General features: G+C 35.4%; 1 long non-coding RNA gene and 2 pseudogenes across 1 annotated transcript; 1 reads left to right on the forward strand and 2 right to left on the reverse strand.

Moving 5' to 3' along the window:
• Window positions 1-1626: 1626 nt before the first annotated feature.
• LOC120127951 lies at window positions 1627-2024 on the reverse strand (annotated as a pseudogene).
• Window positions 2025-10036: 8012 nt separating this feature from the next.
• LOC120127922 lies at window positions 10037-10340 on the reverse strand. The gene is made up of 2 exons (XR_005516580.1): window positions 10206-10340; window positions 10037-10169 (listed from the first exon to the last, which is right to left on the reverse strand). It is a non-coding gene; the product is annotated as an uncharacterized LOC120127922 (long non-coding RNA).
• Window positions 10186-15362, forward strand: LOC120127921 (annotated as a pseudogene).
• The last annotated feature ends 1144 nt before the right edge of the window (window positions 15363-16506 follow it).

Raw genomic sequence — 16506 nt, forward strand, 5'->3', positions numbered from 1 at the left:
CAAAAACTAATTATAAAAGCAGTTAAACACATGAGAGACAACAAAGGGGTATTTTTTGCTTGTTGTCCCATCCTTTGTGGATGGGACCAAAAGAAAGAAGCTAAGCTTTTCCTCTTCTTCCCCATCATCTTCTTTTATGACTTCCATTATTTTCTTTTTCTATTTCTCCCACTTTCTCAGGAAACAAACAGCTCAACTGGAAGGGAATTGACTACTCAATATCAATGTATCATTGCAGCCCATTCAACCAAGGATGGGCTTCGACTGCCATAACCGACTGAAATCAAAATCTAGAATAATTTTTTCATACTTCTTTTTCGAAGTCAAAAATAAAAATCTTTGATGGGATTTTGTTTGCAATTCAACACGTGTTGATAAGACCCTTATCCACACGAGTTTATAGTGCCTGTAAAAATAAAAATTGGGCTAAGATTTAAAGGAGCACGTGCTTGGAACTCTTCCTGGCATTACCCAAAAATTCCAAATATTTCTGTGGAGTATTGTCATTAATACTGAAATTTAAGGTAAAAGATTAAATTATTTCAAATGTTTGTGTATATGGATATTTGTCTATATGTACGTACCATACGTAATATACATTCATTTACTCAGTTTTATCGACTCTTGCAAGTTGGCAATTTTTATCTAAAGGGATCACATTATCCTTCCATGTATATTCGATAGACCTACACGTGACATTACCATGAGATCGTACCATATTTATATATTTTATAGTGTTATAAATGTTATTATATTTATGTAAATTTTAAGATATTAATAACTTACATCTGTATAAATTTTAAAAAATATATATATTATATTTTATTTGTATCGTATTTGTATGTTAAAATTTTAATATTAGAAAATTGCCGTTTTTGTGAATGAATTATTTGTGTTATCAATATTTATTATAATTGATCGAGATAACATATTCGACGTGTTTGTGATAAAAAAACATTACAACAAATATGGAATGAATTATTTGTGTTATCAATATTTATTATAATTGATCGAGATAACATATTCGACGTGTGTATAACTAGGGATGGCAACTCAACCCGAATCCGATGGGTTCCGACCCGACCCGATCGGGTCGGATTTTTTTTAAAAAAAATCGTGGTCGGGTCGGGTCGGGGTTTTTTTTTAAATGTACTGTTCGGGTCGGGTCGGGTCGGGTTTAGGGTGAAAAAAATCCGATCCGACCCGACCCGAAAAATATATATAATTTTATCCTATATATTTAGGGATAATTACAATAATGTCCCTCCATATATAATTTTTTTCAATTAAATCACTGTTTTCATTGAATAAATTTTTTTTATTATTATTTCGGGTCGGGTCGGGTCGGGTTTCTAAGTCATATATTCGGGTCGGGTCGAGTCGGGTGAAACCTTAATTTCGTCAGGTCGGGTCGGATCACGGGTGAAAAACCCTTTCTTCTCGGGTCGGATCGGGTGGCCCAAAAACCCGACCCGACCCGACCCATTGCCATCCCTATGTATAACTAGGGAGGATGACTTTGTGATCAATATATAAATAATCGGACATTAACTTTATTAACCCTAATCTAACAAACCACCCAAGCTTTAAACAAACCAATAAAGAAGAAAAAGATTGAAGATGAAATTACATATCCCTAACTTCGAACACATTACGATTTTTTACGACAATATCGTACATGTGCATAGTTTTAAATTTATTGAAAACTTTGGGAAGCGAAATCAAATGAATAGTAGATCGTTTGTGAAATTGAAGAAGATCATGATTACCATAGTATCTTTCCCATCCTAGAGATAATAACATACGTTCGAGGACACGTAGGAAGTGATCACTTCATTAGACGGTGTATGTATAAGAAATTTTTGACTGATGTTCAAACCTTGTCAGCTTCCATCTAAAGTGTCAGCCCCAAGATTCTCGACTAGACGAACCACGCCGTTCTTGAAAACCCATACTACCGACATTGTTGTTTGTATGGATTAAGCTATTGGATGGAATAAATGGAGGGGGATATAGCTATAGTTAAGCAATAGTGTTGGTGATGGGATTGTAGTAGTGTAGGGTATTTATATAGGTGACTTGAGGCCTTGAAGGATAGATTGAGTGGGAAAGAACGAGGGAGACAAGGTATGGGATGGTTTAAGTCATAAGCCATGGGTAATGTGGGCCTAAAAGTGCGAGGATGGATAGGGAGGGAAAGTGAGAGAGAGAGTTGAATTCCTACTATTCATTCCTATTTAAAAAAAAAATCATAAATTTTATTGGATCTCATAATTTTATTTATAATTTTTTTATATATCTGGAAATTAATTTTAATACACGATATTATAACTTTTATGATTTTTTCTTAAAATCTTAACATCGAGTCTAAATTTGAGTAACTAGAATAAAAAAGATGCACTAATATTAGGGGGACGGTAAGGGGGACGTACAATTGATGTGGGCATTGCATGATTGAAGGGAATCCTTTATAAAAATAGTAAGTTCTTTTAAATTAACCCCACCGTGGGAATATTTGTTTTTTTAGGAGAAATATTGGAAATGAAGCCTAGTTGAATATGTCAACTTTATATAATGTAGATTAGAGTAAATTTGAACCGATCAAATTCAAATATAATTTTTAAATAATTATGTATATTTAAATATATATATATATATTATTTTTTATTAATTATTATTTTTAATTTATTAATCACTAATTCATATAAAAACATTATAAATGTTTATTTTATGAACGACTTTCGTCATCCAAATTATATTCTAATTGAAAAAGAAAAAGAGAGAAAGTGGTAGATTCCGGCACCCAAGTCACCCCAACCAAACTCAAGCCATATGCATGGGTTTGTAGTCTTGTAGAACTTTAAGGCACATAATCGTCCTTTATCCAGCACCACGGTTGCACCAATCGTGGCGTCCCCCACCCCTCTCCCCTCCTCGTGTTCTATGGTCCTCCCTCCCGCCAGTCAACAAACACAATTTCATTGGTATTTTTTTTTTGGGTAAATTGCATATTTAGCCGCTATCCGTTCTAGAATTAATTAAATTAAGAGAAAATAATCTCAGTGATCAAAAATGTCTTATAATATACGATTTTAACCAACTTTTTTTGGATTTGCCAAAATGACCAACTAAATCGCAATGCGATCGATAATTCGCAACGCGATCTCCGGTATCGCAAATCAGTTTCCATATTCGCAACGCGATTCTGACTATCGCATTGCGATTTCCCAAATTCGCGTTGCGATTTTCCTAAATCGCAATGCGATTACGTAAATCGCAACGCGAATTTGGGAAATCCCAATCACAACCGGCTTCACCTTTTGGGACCGTTAACTTAGGTGATTTTTAAATGCAAACGTTGTATTATGTGTATATTATGTGTGAACTTTTAACATTTTCAGTTAGGCATGTATTAGTAACTTGAGTTTGAACATTGCTATGATATGTTCAGTTGTTATCACTTATTAGACATTCATTTGACTATCGCAACGCGGAAATCGCAACGCAAATATGACTATCGCAACACGGAAATGACTATCGCAATGCGGAATTGACTATCGCAACGCGGAAATGACTATCGCAACGAGAGAATCGCAATGCGAAATGAAAATCGCAACGAGTGAATCGCAATGCGAAAATGAAAATCGCAAACCGAAATTAGTTTCGCATTGCGATTCACTCGTTGCGATTTTCATTTCGCATTGCGATTCTCTCGTTGCGATAGTCATTTCCGCGTTGCGATAGTCTGTTTTGCATTCAACATAATGCAAATTGAAATCAACAAATTAACTATTACATTTCAATCAATTAAACAAGCACAAATATTATGTACACATCAATTAAACAAATCGAAAATGAAAATCGCAACGCGAAATTAGTTTCGCATTGCGATTCACTCGTTGCGATTTTCATTTCGCATTGCGATTCTCTCGTTGCGATAGTCATTTCCGCGTTGCGATAGTCTGTTTTGCATTCAACATAATGCAGATTAAAATCAACAAATCAACTATTACATTTCAATCAATTAAACAAGCACAAATATTATGTACACATCAATTAAACAAATCAACATTTACAAATCATCTTTTACAAATCAATTAAACAATCAAAATATAATAATGAAATCAACTTTTGCACCCATACATCCATTTCACGCAGCTCACTTCAGGATTAACCTGCAGAAACCAAACATTGAATCAACAACACTTTCTACACATCTAAAACCTACAAATATCAAATTATTGAATTATAGCTACTTAACCAAACATTTTCAAACCAAAAAGAGTAAATATGTTTAACAACACTTGCATTTGACTTACAAATTGTTTATGGACACTTTCAAAACGCGGATGCAGGTAGGCAGCGTCTCGCATATATCGCTCTAGCCATAAAATGCCGAAACCACAAGCCTACTGCGCCTCTATCTCTATCGGTGGAAGGTAGAAAATGTATACTTCCTGTCGTCAAACGCTCCAAGCACATGCATACGAGAGGACCACAATCCTCTCTGGCTTCCTTCGTTTGTTGTGGCGCGGTCTCGTCTCTAATAACTGTAACATTGAACTTCTTTGGCTTCTTGTTTCCAGACTTAGTCTAATAATCAATTGCATCCAAGAATTTAGCCAAATGAGAGCTCCATCCCTTAATCATATCTCTCAAATCAGACAATGATATGTAATTTATCATGCTGTCATATACTATTGTCTTTAGGGATGGGAGCTGAAGCTCGATGAGAAGCCAATGAGTACGGTCCAAAACAGGGATAAACACATGCATCGAAATGTAATAATTCAAATTGCGCATTTATTTATGAACACCCTTAAAATATTTAAACAAATATACTAACCTTATCGACCTCCCACCATACATGATAAAGTTTAGCTTGTCCATTAGCCTACACATATGATTTCTGTCATTGATTCTTCAAGTGAACTACGTGAAAAGACGTCGGCATAATTGTATATCGCATTTTTTTAATATTTTTCTTCAATTTCCTTACAATTAGAAGACGTGTCACCCATGCATCAATATGCTGTTTTACAAAAAAAGACATATATTAGTGAATTACATAAATTTAAAAAAAATTAATCAAACTGAAATATAAGAAATATAATACTTACCCCCCCATCGAAATAGCCGTTGTCTTCAACCCCTAATAATACACCCCACCAAGACCGTTCAATCAACAAATGCATATCATCGTTGAGTTTGTATATGTCAGCGTAACACCCTTGGCTCCGCTCATGTAGATAAAAATCAATTGCGGTCTTAGTCCAAAGGGTATTATCCAGAATTGTTTCCGGTAGTTGTTTCCTCTCCACTTCATCTGCCGGAATGGTACTGGCCGGTAACTTATACGAAAGCCAACAGTCATCCATCATGTCCGGCACGTGAGGGGGCTTCTCAATAATTCAATATATTACGCCGTGTGAATCGGGCTCTAGAATGTTGGGAGGGACCTCTTCAACGATGACAGTGGCCTCTTGAACGGTGGGAGGGGACTCTTGAGGGATGATAGGGGCCTCTTGAACGATAGGGGAGGCCTCTTGAACGATGACAGGTGAGTCGGGCTTTTTCTTACGGATTCTTCGCACTATTGGGGTGAACGGAGACGTAATGGCACGTGCACGCCGTCTGATGCGTGAACTCCGTCTTGCAAGAAAAACCCGACGTAGAGCATCCACCTTAGCGGGCCGCTAAAAATAAATTAATACATAAATCAGTAAATAAACAGACATGATATTAAACAGTGAGAACAAAGACAAATATATTTCAAACTTGCACGGTATTCACCCAAGTCATTATTATATCATTGTTCACAAAATGCATCAGATAACATTCCAGAAGTAAGCACTTATATAAACATTTAAAAGGACAACATATATGTTTAGTGCAGGTTCAATGACAACATAAAGAGTAGTAGTTTATTCTTGAAACTTAAATTTTCAACACTGTGAAGTTAGTATTTGTCTTTTGGTTGAAGTAATGCAATTCATTCAAGTTTCAATTTACAGAAGAAGAATAGAATTTGAAACTTAAAATCGCAACGCGAAAATGACTATCGCAATGCGAAAATGACTATCGCAATGCGAATTTGACTATCGCAACGAGAGAATCGCAATGCGATTTTCGTTTCGCATTGCGATTCTTTCGTTGCGATAGTCAAATTCGCATTGTGATAGTCATTTTCGCATTGCGATAGTCATTTTCGCATTGCGATAGTCATTTTCGCATTGCGATTGTCATTTTCACATTGCGATAGTCATTTTCGCATTGTAATTCTCTCGTTGCGATAGTCATTTTCGCGTTGCGATAGTCATTTTCGCATTGCGATAGTCATTTTCGCATTGCGATAGTAAACCATTATTCTTCTGCAAATTGAAACTTGAATGGATTGCATTACTTCAACCAAAAGACAACCAGAAACAAATACTAACTTCACAGGGTTAAAGAATAAACAGTTAAATAGTATTGGCAACAACCGAATGAATTTACTAAGCAATCTAACTGAAATTACGAGTAAATTTATCATCAAGTTAAATATGAAAAATATTAAACTTACCTCATTGCGTAGAGTATGAACCTCGTTCTGCAACGATACTACAATCTCACGTAGAGCTGCTACCTCACCACGTAAAGTAGACACCTCAACACGCCATGCACCATTGTCATCGCGTAAAGTACCGACCTCCTCACGCAAGGCATTGACCTCATTACGTAACTCTCCTAACTCATCCCGTGGAGGTGGAGGTGGAGAACAGGGAGATAAACGTCGTGTCATCTTTGTCGGTCGCCTATCATGAGGTGATGGTGGAGAAGATGCTCGATGATGTGACAGAATAGGTGATGACTCTCGTTGTGGAGGTGTATATTCGGGTCGATCACGTGATGGCTATGGGTGAGGTGATGGCTCTCGAAGTGGTGGCTGCTCATCATCCGTGCCATCAAAAAAAAGCTTACTAGCTTGCCACCAATCAGTGGTAAGCTCAGCTTCCGTGGGTGTCAGCCTCTGTAATGGAGTGTTGGCCTCCTAACAATATAAAAGCTCAAACAAAGTTAAACGTGTACTAGTAATAACTTGTTTATAAACATATGGTAGTATTTGTGTTAACTTACATTATCTATTGTAATATACGGTAGTAAATCTTCCCATTGCTGCAAGGATCGTTTCCTCTTCCAGGAAATAGCCCTAGGAATATCATTAGAAGTTTTTAATGCATATATCTGCATGGCGGGAAAGACCTCAAATATCCAAATCTACAAACAATATAATAACAAACATTAGTAATTGTTAAAGGATTAATTATATAAAAATTATTACCTTAAAGGCCCAAATAAAGCCTGACAAAGTGTATTTGGAACCATCGCCACGCAAACTTTTCCTATCATTAAAGGCATACGACAACTTATTCCATGTAGCTCTCCATAGATACGAACCCCACGGAAACAAGTTCCATGCATTTAGGTCCTCTACCAATTTAATTAGATCATTAGGAATAGGTTGTCGGTCCTCTCTGCCTAAAAAGCCGGCTTGCAAAAGTATTAGAAGGCATACTCGGACAACATCGACGTCATCCATCCGAGTAAAACTATCTTTCTTATTTAATAATCTCATCAAGTCTTCCACGTGTAAATTCGAATTCTCTGTTGACTGCTCAGGAAAAACCCGGGAAAACCATGATAGACGGGTAATATGTCTAGTGTACCGATCTACATCATCGTGTCCGAAGCGTAGACCGGTGATTAAGCAAAACTCTTCCCGCCCAAAACACGTATAAGCCGGTGGAAAATCAAACCATATCTCTTCATCACGACGTTGTATAGTCTCTGGTAGATCGCTAGTCATGGTTTGAAGAAACAGATGGGTCAACATAGCATCTCCACCCGGATGTTGTACTTTCAGCCATGGCCCGAAGCAAGTATCCTCAAACATTTTTCTTTGTGCAGGTGAAAGCTTCGACGCAATTGTTTTGGCCAGGCTTACTTTATTTCTTAAGGTCAATTGAGCCGAATAAAAGTTCTGCAAAAACAATAAACATTCCAATTTAGATATACCAAAAACTACACTGTGAAGATATGAACAATAAACATAAAGAGTAGTAGTTTATTCTTCAAACTTAAATTTGCAACACTGTGAATTTAGTATTTGTTTTTTAGTTGAAGTAATGCAATTTATTCAAGTTTCAATTTGCAGAAGAAGACTAGTTTCTGAAACTTTAAATCGTAACACGACGAAAATGAAAATCGCAACACGAAAATGACTATCGCAATGCGAATTTGACTATCGCAACGCAAGAATCGCAACGCGAAATGAAAATCGCATTGCGATTCTCTCGTTGCGATAGTCAAATTTGCATTGCGATATTCATTTGTGATTCACTCGTTGCGATAGTCATTCTCGGTTTCAAATACTAAAATTGAAAGAAACTTAAATAGATTGCATTACTTCAACCAAAAGACAAAACAAAGACAAATACTAACTTCACAGGGTTAAAGACTAAACAGTTTAGCAGTATTGGCAGCAATCGAATGAATATAATAAGCAATCTAAGTGAAATGGTTAATCTATTATTGAAAATACCAGTAAACTTATCATTAATTTCAATATGAACAACCTAATAATAATGCAAAAATTTCAAAATAAAAATAATTAAAAAAACTAACCCTCGGTGGTTGATTTGGTTGATTTTCCATTTCTGACCGTGAATGATTTCGTCGGAGATGGAGACTGTTATCGTCGTGGGGACTGATTTCGTCGGAGATGGGGACGGATGTCGCCTTAGAGAGTGAGAGATGGAGATGAGACTGAGTTGTGATTTAGGGTTTTAGGTTATGAGTTGCGATTATGGGATATACTGTGGACGGTTCAGTGTTCCGATATATTAATATATTCGTGTTTGGAATTTGAAAAAAAAATACGCGTTAATACGAATAGCGCTATGTAAATCGCATTGCGATAGTCAGATTCACATTGCTATTTAGGAAAATCGCAACGCGAATTTGGGAAATCGCAATACGATAGTCAGAATCGCGTTGCGAATCTGGAAACTGATTTGCGATACCGGAGATCGCGTTGCGAATTATCGATCGCATTGCGATTTAGTTGGTCATTTTGGCAAATCCAAGAAAAATTGGTTAAAATCGTATATTATAAGGCATTTTTTGTCACTGAGATTATTTTTCTCTTAAATTAACCATTCACCTACAATTTTTCTGATTCATTTTTATTGTAGGTCCCGTCAGTTTTGGAATTAATTAAATTAGACACCTAATTTTTGTGTTTTAAATATTTGTCAAGCTCATATCGATTTTAAATATAAATGAATTAAATAATGGTAGTTTGTAATTTTTTAAACAATTTTATTAATATATTAGATATGATTAGTATATATTGATAATTTAAAGATAGAATTAAAATATTCAAATTCTTTGAGATTAAAATGAGAGTCATAATTTAAAGATAAAATTAGAATGTTGAAAAGTTTAAGAATCTATTTAAGATGATAATATTTGTTTAAGACGAAATTAAAGAATTCAAATATTTAGAGATTAGTTTAAGATAAAGATCATAGTTAACATATAATATAATCAACTCTGATAATAATAACAATATTATTGACAAAAACACTATAACAACCAAAGAACGAAAACCGAAAGGATCTTTTAGCGACAAAAAAATCAAAATTCCATTTCATTCATCAACTCTGTCGGAACTCGGCTGTCAATCTTCGTCCTCTCGAAGAGATATTTGTTTTCCCTCCTATTTCTCAAGCATTTTTAGTTAGGATTTATTTATGTTATTTAAGGTGTCCATCGATCTCTTTCTCTCCTGTTTATCTCTCTATTTTTCATGGATTTTTTGTCGTTTCAATTTGATGAATTTTTCGTTTTGTTGAGCTTAGATTGCATGGGTTGATTTCAATTTTAGAAAGGGTTTCATAAAAATGTTAAAATTCCAGCTTGGTAGCTAAGAAAATGTTGATACTGTTGCAAGTAACAGCACTGTCGCTTAAAGTCATATTTTTTAAGTTAATTAATGGAGGAAACTTTTGTATTTTGTGTGTTTTTGTTAATTGAGCTAAAGGTTATGGAATGTTGGTGATTTGAGCTAAAATGTGAGCTGACTATGTAAGCTATTGAATCTTTAATGTTTCAGGTTAGGGTTTTGACTTTTGATAATCGAGGAGGTGACGTGGCTCAATGACTCTGAATGAGAGGAAGACAATCGACCTTGAACAAGGATGGAAATTTATGCAAAAAGGCATCACAAAGCTAAAGAACATTCTTGAAGGCTTGCCAGAGCCTCAGTTTAGCTCAGAGGATTATATGATGCTTTATACGTATCCTATTTGTAGTTGTTTGGTTGGTTTTTTTAATTTATTTATGGGAATTATTGCAAACATTACCGTTTTCATGTGTTGTGAGTATTTTGTTGGCGCCCTTGACCCTTGTTGTGTAGAACCATTTACAATATGTGTACCCAAAAGCCTCCTCACGACTATTCCCAACAGTTGTATGATAAGTATCGAGAATCTTTCGAAGAATACATCACATCATCGGTAACTAATACTAGCTGTAATTATTTTGCTTTGTTTAGGTGGACTTAGTGATAATGTGCCTTATGGTTATATTTTTTGTTTCTGTTGGTGTCGTTAACTTAGTGATAGTGTGCCTTATGTTATCCTGACTTAGGCATGAGTGTCAGATATGGTTACGTTTCCAAAATGGGTATGCATAATTTTTCAAGTATTTTCATAAATTTTGAGGATCATACTCTCAGTCTCATATGTACTTCAGGGAAAATGAAGAGTATGGTTAGCATATTGGTTGCATTAAACATAAGCTAGCCGAAATATTTTTTTGTATCAGAGGAATCAAATCCTCTCTGTGTCATTTGTTTAGAAGGGATAATATCTTCTTATGCATTTCTTGGTACTGTAGAAAGTGCCTTACAACTCCTCACTGCAAACCCACCCTAAATACAGACCAATCGATTACCTTTATTTTAATGATCTAAAAAGAGTATATGCTTGCTTTGCGTACTTGCATTAGCTGTAGTTGTAAGATCTAGAAAAGCTATAGATGGAAGTGAAATCATTGTAGCTAAGCAAGTCATGTCGATTGTGTTGATAGGTATAGTAGATTTTCATTTTTTATACACTGTTGTTCCTGTTGAGCATAGTTTTGATTGTGCCATCTCTTCTAATTTTTTATTCTTTACTAATACTATTCATGAAATATATCCTTTATAGGTACTTCCATCCTTACGTGAAAAGCATGATGAGTTTATGTTGAGAGAGCTAGTGAAAAGGTGGACTAACCATAAAGTTATGGTTAGGTGGCTTTCACGGTTCTTCCATTACCTTGATCGCTACTTTATTGCTCGGAGGTCACTGCCTCCCCTTAATGACATGTTTCCGTGAACTGGTATGTGCAGATTGAATGTATTTGCTATGATACTAACTTTATACTTCCCTTTATGTTGTTGGCATCTTACATGCACATTTTCTCTGGTTTCAGGTCTACCAAGAGCTAAATGCAAAAGTGAGGGATGCAGTAATTTCTCTGGTAATTTCAGTTCTCTTTTCATATTTATTGTGCACCTTTTCTTTTTTCAGCCAAATAACTGTAATAAACTTCCTAATTTTAAATCAGATTGATCAAGAACGTGAGGGTGAGCAGATTGATCGAGCTTTGTTGAAGAATGTTTTAGATATATTCGTTGAAATTGGAATGGGACAAATGCATTACTATGAGAATGACTTTGAGGCCACTATGCTCAAAGATACCGCTGCCTATTATTCACGGAAGGCTGCAAATTGGATTGTAGATGATTCTTGTCCGGATTATATGTTGAAAGTATGCATTATATATATGAATATTTTTCTTCAAATTTGTCCATTTAATAGTGTCTAATGATTCATTTTGCCTCTTCTTTTCAGGCTGAGGAGTGTTTAAAACGAGAGAGAGATAGGGTCTCCAATTACTTGCATTCTAGTAGTGAGCCAAAACTACTTGAGGTTGATATTTTCTCTTGCTATATAAATCCACCCTATTGTGTTGGAAATGATCTTGCACTTCAAAGGATATTCTAAACATTTTCCGAAATGTTGTTTCTTATGATGTTCTTTATCTTTTATAGAAAGTTCAACATGAAATGCTCTCTGTCTGGGCAAATCGACTTCTTGATAAAGAGCACTCTGGATGCCATGCATTGCTCAGAGATGACAAGGTGCTTGCTGCGCTCATAAGTTATTTGTTTTGTTTCTTGACATATTGGATAATCAGCCATTATTAATCTCTCTCTTTTGACTTTTAGGTGGAGGATTTGTCAAGAATGTTTAGACTCTTTTCGAAAATTCCTCGAGGGTTAGATCCTGTGTCAAGCATCTTCAAACAGGTTAACTATTTCATAGCTTGTCCACTGATTAATTTATTACTTAATTGTTTATTGATGACTTACGTTAACTGTCTTCTCATATAACATACCTTGAATTTCTTTCACTTGGATTTTCATTTATTGTTCCATAATCCTTTACATATTATTTTCATTCTTTTACCCTTCTAATATTATGGTCTCATTTCTTGCTGCAGCATGTTACTGCTGAAGGCACAGCATTGGTCAAACAGGCTGAGGATGCTGCAAGTATCAAGAAGGTTCGTATCTTTCTTGCATTATCTTTTAAAAGTTTTGTATTTTACAAGAGTAGAATTTATATTTGATATCATTTAAGTTTATATCTAATCATACCAAAATGTTTTCTACCTTAAATAGGCAGATAAAAGGGATGTGGTTGGCCTGCAAGAGCAGGTAAAATATTCACTTGTTTTACATGGAACTAGACTGTTTCAAAGTTTGGAAATAGATTTTGTTTGTGGCTTTCAGGTTTTTGTGAGGAAAGTGATCGAGCTGCATGACAAATACCTAGCATATGTGAATGATTGTTTTCAAAATCATACTCTCTTTCACAAGGTCTGCAGTAGATTGAGTTTTGAAGATAAGTTTCAAGATAAGTCCTATGTTTTGTTTTATGTTCTCAACACTGTCAATTTTCTGTAGGCTCTCAAAGAGGCTTTTGAAGTTTTTTGCAACAAGGGTGTTGCTGGGAGATCAAGTGCAGAGCTACTTGCCACCTTTTGTGATAATATTCTCAAGAAAGGGGGAAGTGAGAAGTTGAGTGATGAAGCAATTGAAGAAACACTCGAAAAGGTTTTTGTGTGTGTTCTATCTACATTTTAGGACCTGTTATGCCTTACACTATGTAATCTTGTTGTAAACATTTTAGGTTGTGAAGCTACTTTCTTATATTAGTGACAAGGACTTGTTTGCGGAATTCTACAGGTACATGTTGTGCATTATTTGAATATAGAATTCATTTAGCTTGAGAATATTCAGCTATTTTTTTTGGGTATTATTATTGGTAGGAAAAAGCTTGCACGAAGGCTTCTGTTTGACAAGAGTGCTAATGATGACCATGAGAGAAGTATATTGACAAAGCTGAAACAGCAGTGTGGCGGCCAGTTCACCTCCAAGATGGAGGGAATGGTCGGTTTCCATTATTAAAATTTGTGCACTGAAAGCTGCCTTCTATTGTTATTTCCAAATTTTCTTAACATCTCAGATAGATAATTTTTGAACTGCTTCTGTTCTGAAGGTGACAGACTTGACATTGGCAAGGGAAAACCAGACAAATTTTGAGGAGTACTTGAACAATAAACCAAATGCAACTCCGGGGATCGATTTGACAGTAACTGTTTTGACTACCGGCTTCTGGCCAAGTTACAAGTCTTTTGATCTCAACCTTCCTGCTGAGATGGTATGCACATAAATGTTGCAAAAAAATTATTTTCCAGTCTTTCTTTTTCATTTTTCTACTTGCAAGTTTACTGAAAGTCACTAACTTTGATTTTCTTTCTTTTCTCTTCCATTTTTTTCCTCAAAAAACTCTTTAGATCAAGTGTGTTGAAGTTTTCAGGGACTTCTATAAGACAAAAACCAAACACAGGAAACTTACTTGGATATATTCTTTGGGTACTTGTAACCTTATTGGGAAGTTTGAACCAAAAACGATGGAGTTGATTGTCACTACGTATCAGGTAACCTTATCGAGAAATTCTCTTTTTTCCTTTTTCCCCTCGTTAGTCTAAAATAGTCAAATGGAGTTGAAGAATCATTTTTACTGACGGCAAGTCTTCGTGGTCTCTAGGCATCGGCCTTACTGCTTTTCAATTCCTCTGATAGACTGAGCTATTTGGACATCATGACACAGTTGAACTTAATTGATGATGACATTGTTAGACTTCTGCATTCGTTGTCATGTGCCAAGTATAAGATTCTGAACAAGGAACCAAGCACGAAAACCATCTCTCCCACTGATCTTTTCGAGTTCAACTCCAAGTTTACTGACAAAATGAGGAGGATCAAGGTACTTTTTAACAAATAAACCAACCAACATTCTGATTTGCTGCCCTCCTGATTAAATAATATTTTCTAATGCATTTAGTTGTTTATCATTCAGATTCCTCTCCCCCCTGTGGATGAGAAGAAGAAAGTAATTGAAGATGTTGACAAGGATAGACGGTATGCCATTGATGCCTCAATCGTGCGCATCATGAAGAGCCGGAAAGTTCTAGGTCACCAGCAGTTGGTCATGGAGTGTGTCGAGCAGTTGGGACGCATGTTCAAGGTCTGTTGCAACTCTTTTCATATTGTACACCATTTGCACAGGTGTCTGCTGTTACTTTCCTGCTTTCTATGATTGTGCTAATAAAAGAACTTTGACAATTGCAGCCTGATTTCAAGGCGATCAAGAAGCGAATCGAGGACCTAATTACTCGAGACTATCTTGAGAGGGACAAAGATAACCCCAATATGTTCAGGTACTTGGCGTGATGTGGGCTATAGGAAATTATCCTGATGAAGGGGTGACCATTTTGCTGCTGCAAATAGTTCGAAACATCTAGATGAGGTTGGCTTGCAGCGAAAGTGGCATATAAAGCATAATAAGATGCCACCAGATGCCTGCTTTTGATTAATTTGCTTAGCAGGAGCTGAGATGGTTGTACAGAAAGAGTCAGGTTTGGCCAAGTTGTAAAGTTCCGAAACCAACTGGGAAATTTGTAATTGATCCCATAATATGGTCCGGGACAGCAGCGGACCATCTAGTATCTGGTTTCATAGTAATGCAAAAAGCACAGCTCATGACTTCAGTTTGATGCTTGTTGTTTCGTTCCACCAAAAGAGGGGAAATGTGTAGTTTTAAGTTTTGTATACTTTAAAGCTTCATTCTGATTGTAAGTTTGTTGAAATATTAGGAGTGGCTTTTGAGAACGCAACCAGGATTATATGGTTTTATCATTAATCTTGTCTATTAGAATGTTTTATTCTGAAAACTGAGAGATGACAAAATGGGGATTTGATTTATGTTAGATTTTTGGATAAACTAATTTGTTACCCATCTAATTATTTGTGTTTTTCTGCTTTGATCACGAAACTATAATTTATTTGCATCAATAGTTTGATTCTATTTTAGTCATTCATTGTAGTTTACGAGGCAAAAAAGGAAAACAAATTAAATGAAGAAAAGAACCAAGGGACTTTGATTTTGTGAAATGTCATGAGTCCTACTATTTTTATTTGAAAATACTAGTCCCTCTATTATTTTCTGTTTAATTTTAACTATTGTGTCTTCAAGACTTTTAACCCTAAATATTGGTTAAATTAAAACAATCTCATACCGATTGATCCAAACGCAAGTTCTATTGAGAGATAAATTACATTTTTGGCTACTTTACATTTGTTTATGTTTTGATCATTTAACTTTAAGAACTTCTGATTTTATCACTCAACTTCTGATTTCATCTTTTTTGGTCACCCAATAAATTTTTTTTAAAGTAGAATTATCATATATTCATTGACCGAATAAAACATAAACAACAATCATACATGAAAAACACGAATTTATCACTCAACTTCTGATTTCATCTTTTTTGGTCACCCAATCAATTTTTTTAAAGTAGAATTATCATATATTCATTGACCGAATAAAACATAAACAACAATCATACATGACAAACACATTCGTGTCTATCATAAGCAAAATATAACGGTGATCGACCAATGGAAGCCTGATGAGCAAGAGTGTGAACAATTGAGGCAACGATATATAGAGATGGATCACTCTGATGTCCCAAAGCATCAGACATAGAGGATGAAAACCTGAAGAATCTGAAGTGAACAAATGAAAAACGGATCCTCCTTTAGCCGTAGTTTCGTCTGACACATATATCTGAGAACCAACAAAATGTCATACGCAAACGAACAAATGAACCAAAAATTGAAAAAACAAGCAACCATGAAATCTTGAATAACCATAGACCAAGAAAGAGATCAATGGAAGAAACCTGCATCGGGAAACCAAAAGCATCGATAGCCATGATACCCTTTACTAAAAGAAGAGCCAAGAGAAAACACTATTTTAAATACGTTAAAATATAACTGAAAAT

This window comes from Hibiscus syriacus, unplaced genomic scaffold (genome assembly GCF_006381635.1).
Source record: "Hibiscus syriacus cultivar Baekdansim isolate YM2019G1 unplaced genomic scaffold, ASM638163v2 tig00110472_pilon, whole genome shotgun sequence".
NCBI lineage: Eukaryota > Viridiplantae > Streptophyta > Magnoliopsida > Malvales > Malvaceae > Hibiscus > Hibiscus syriacus.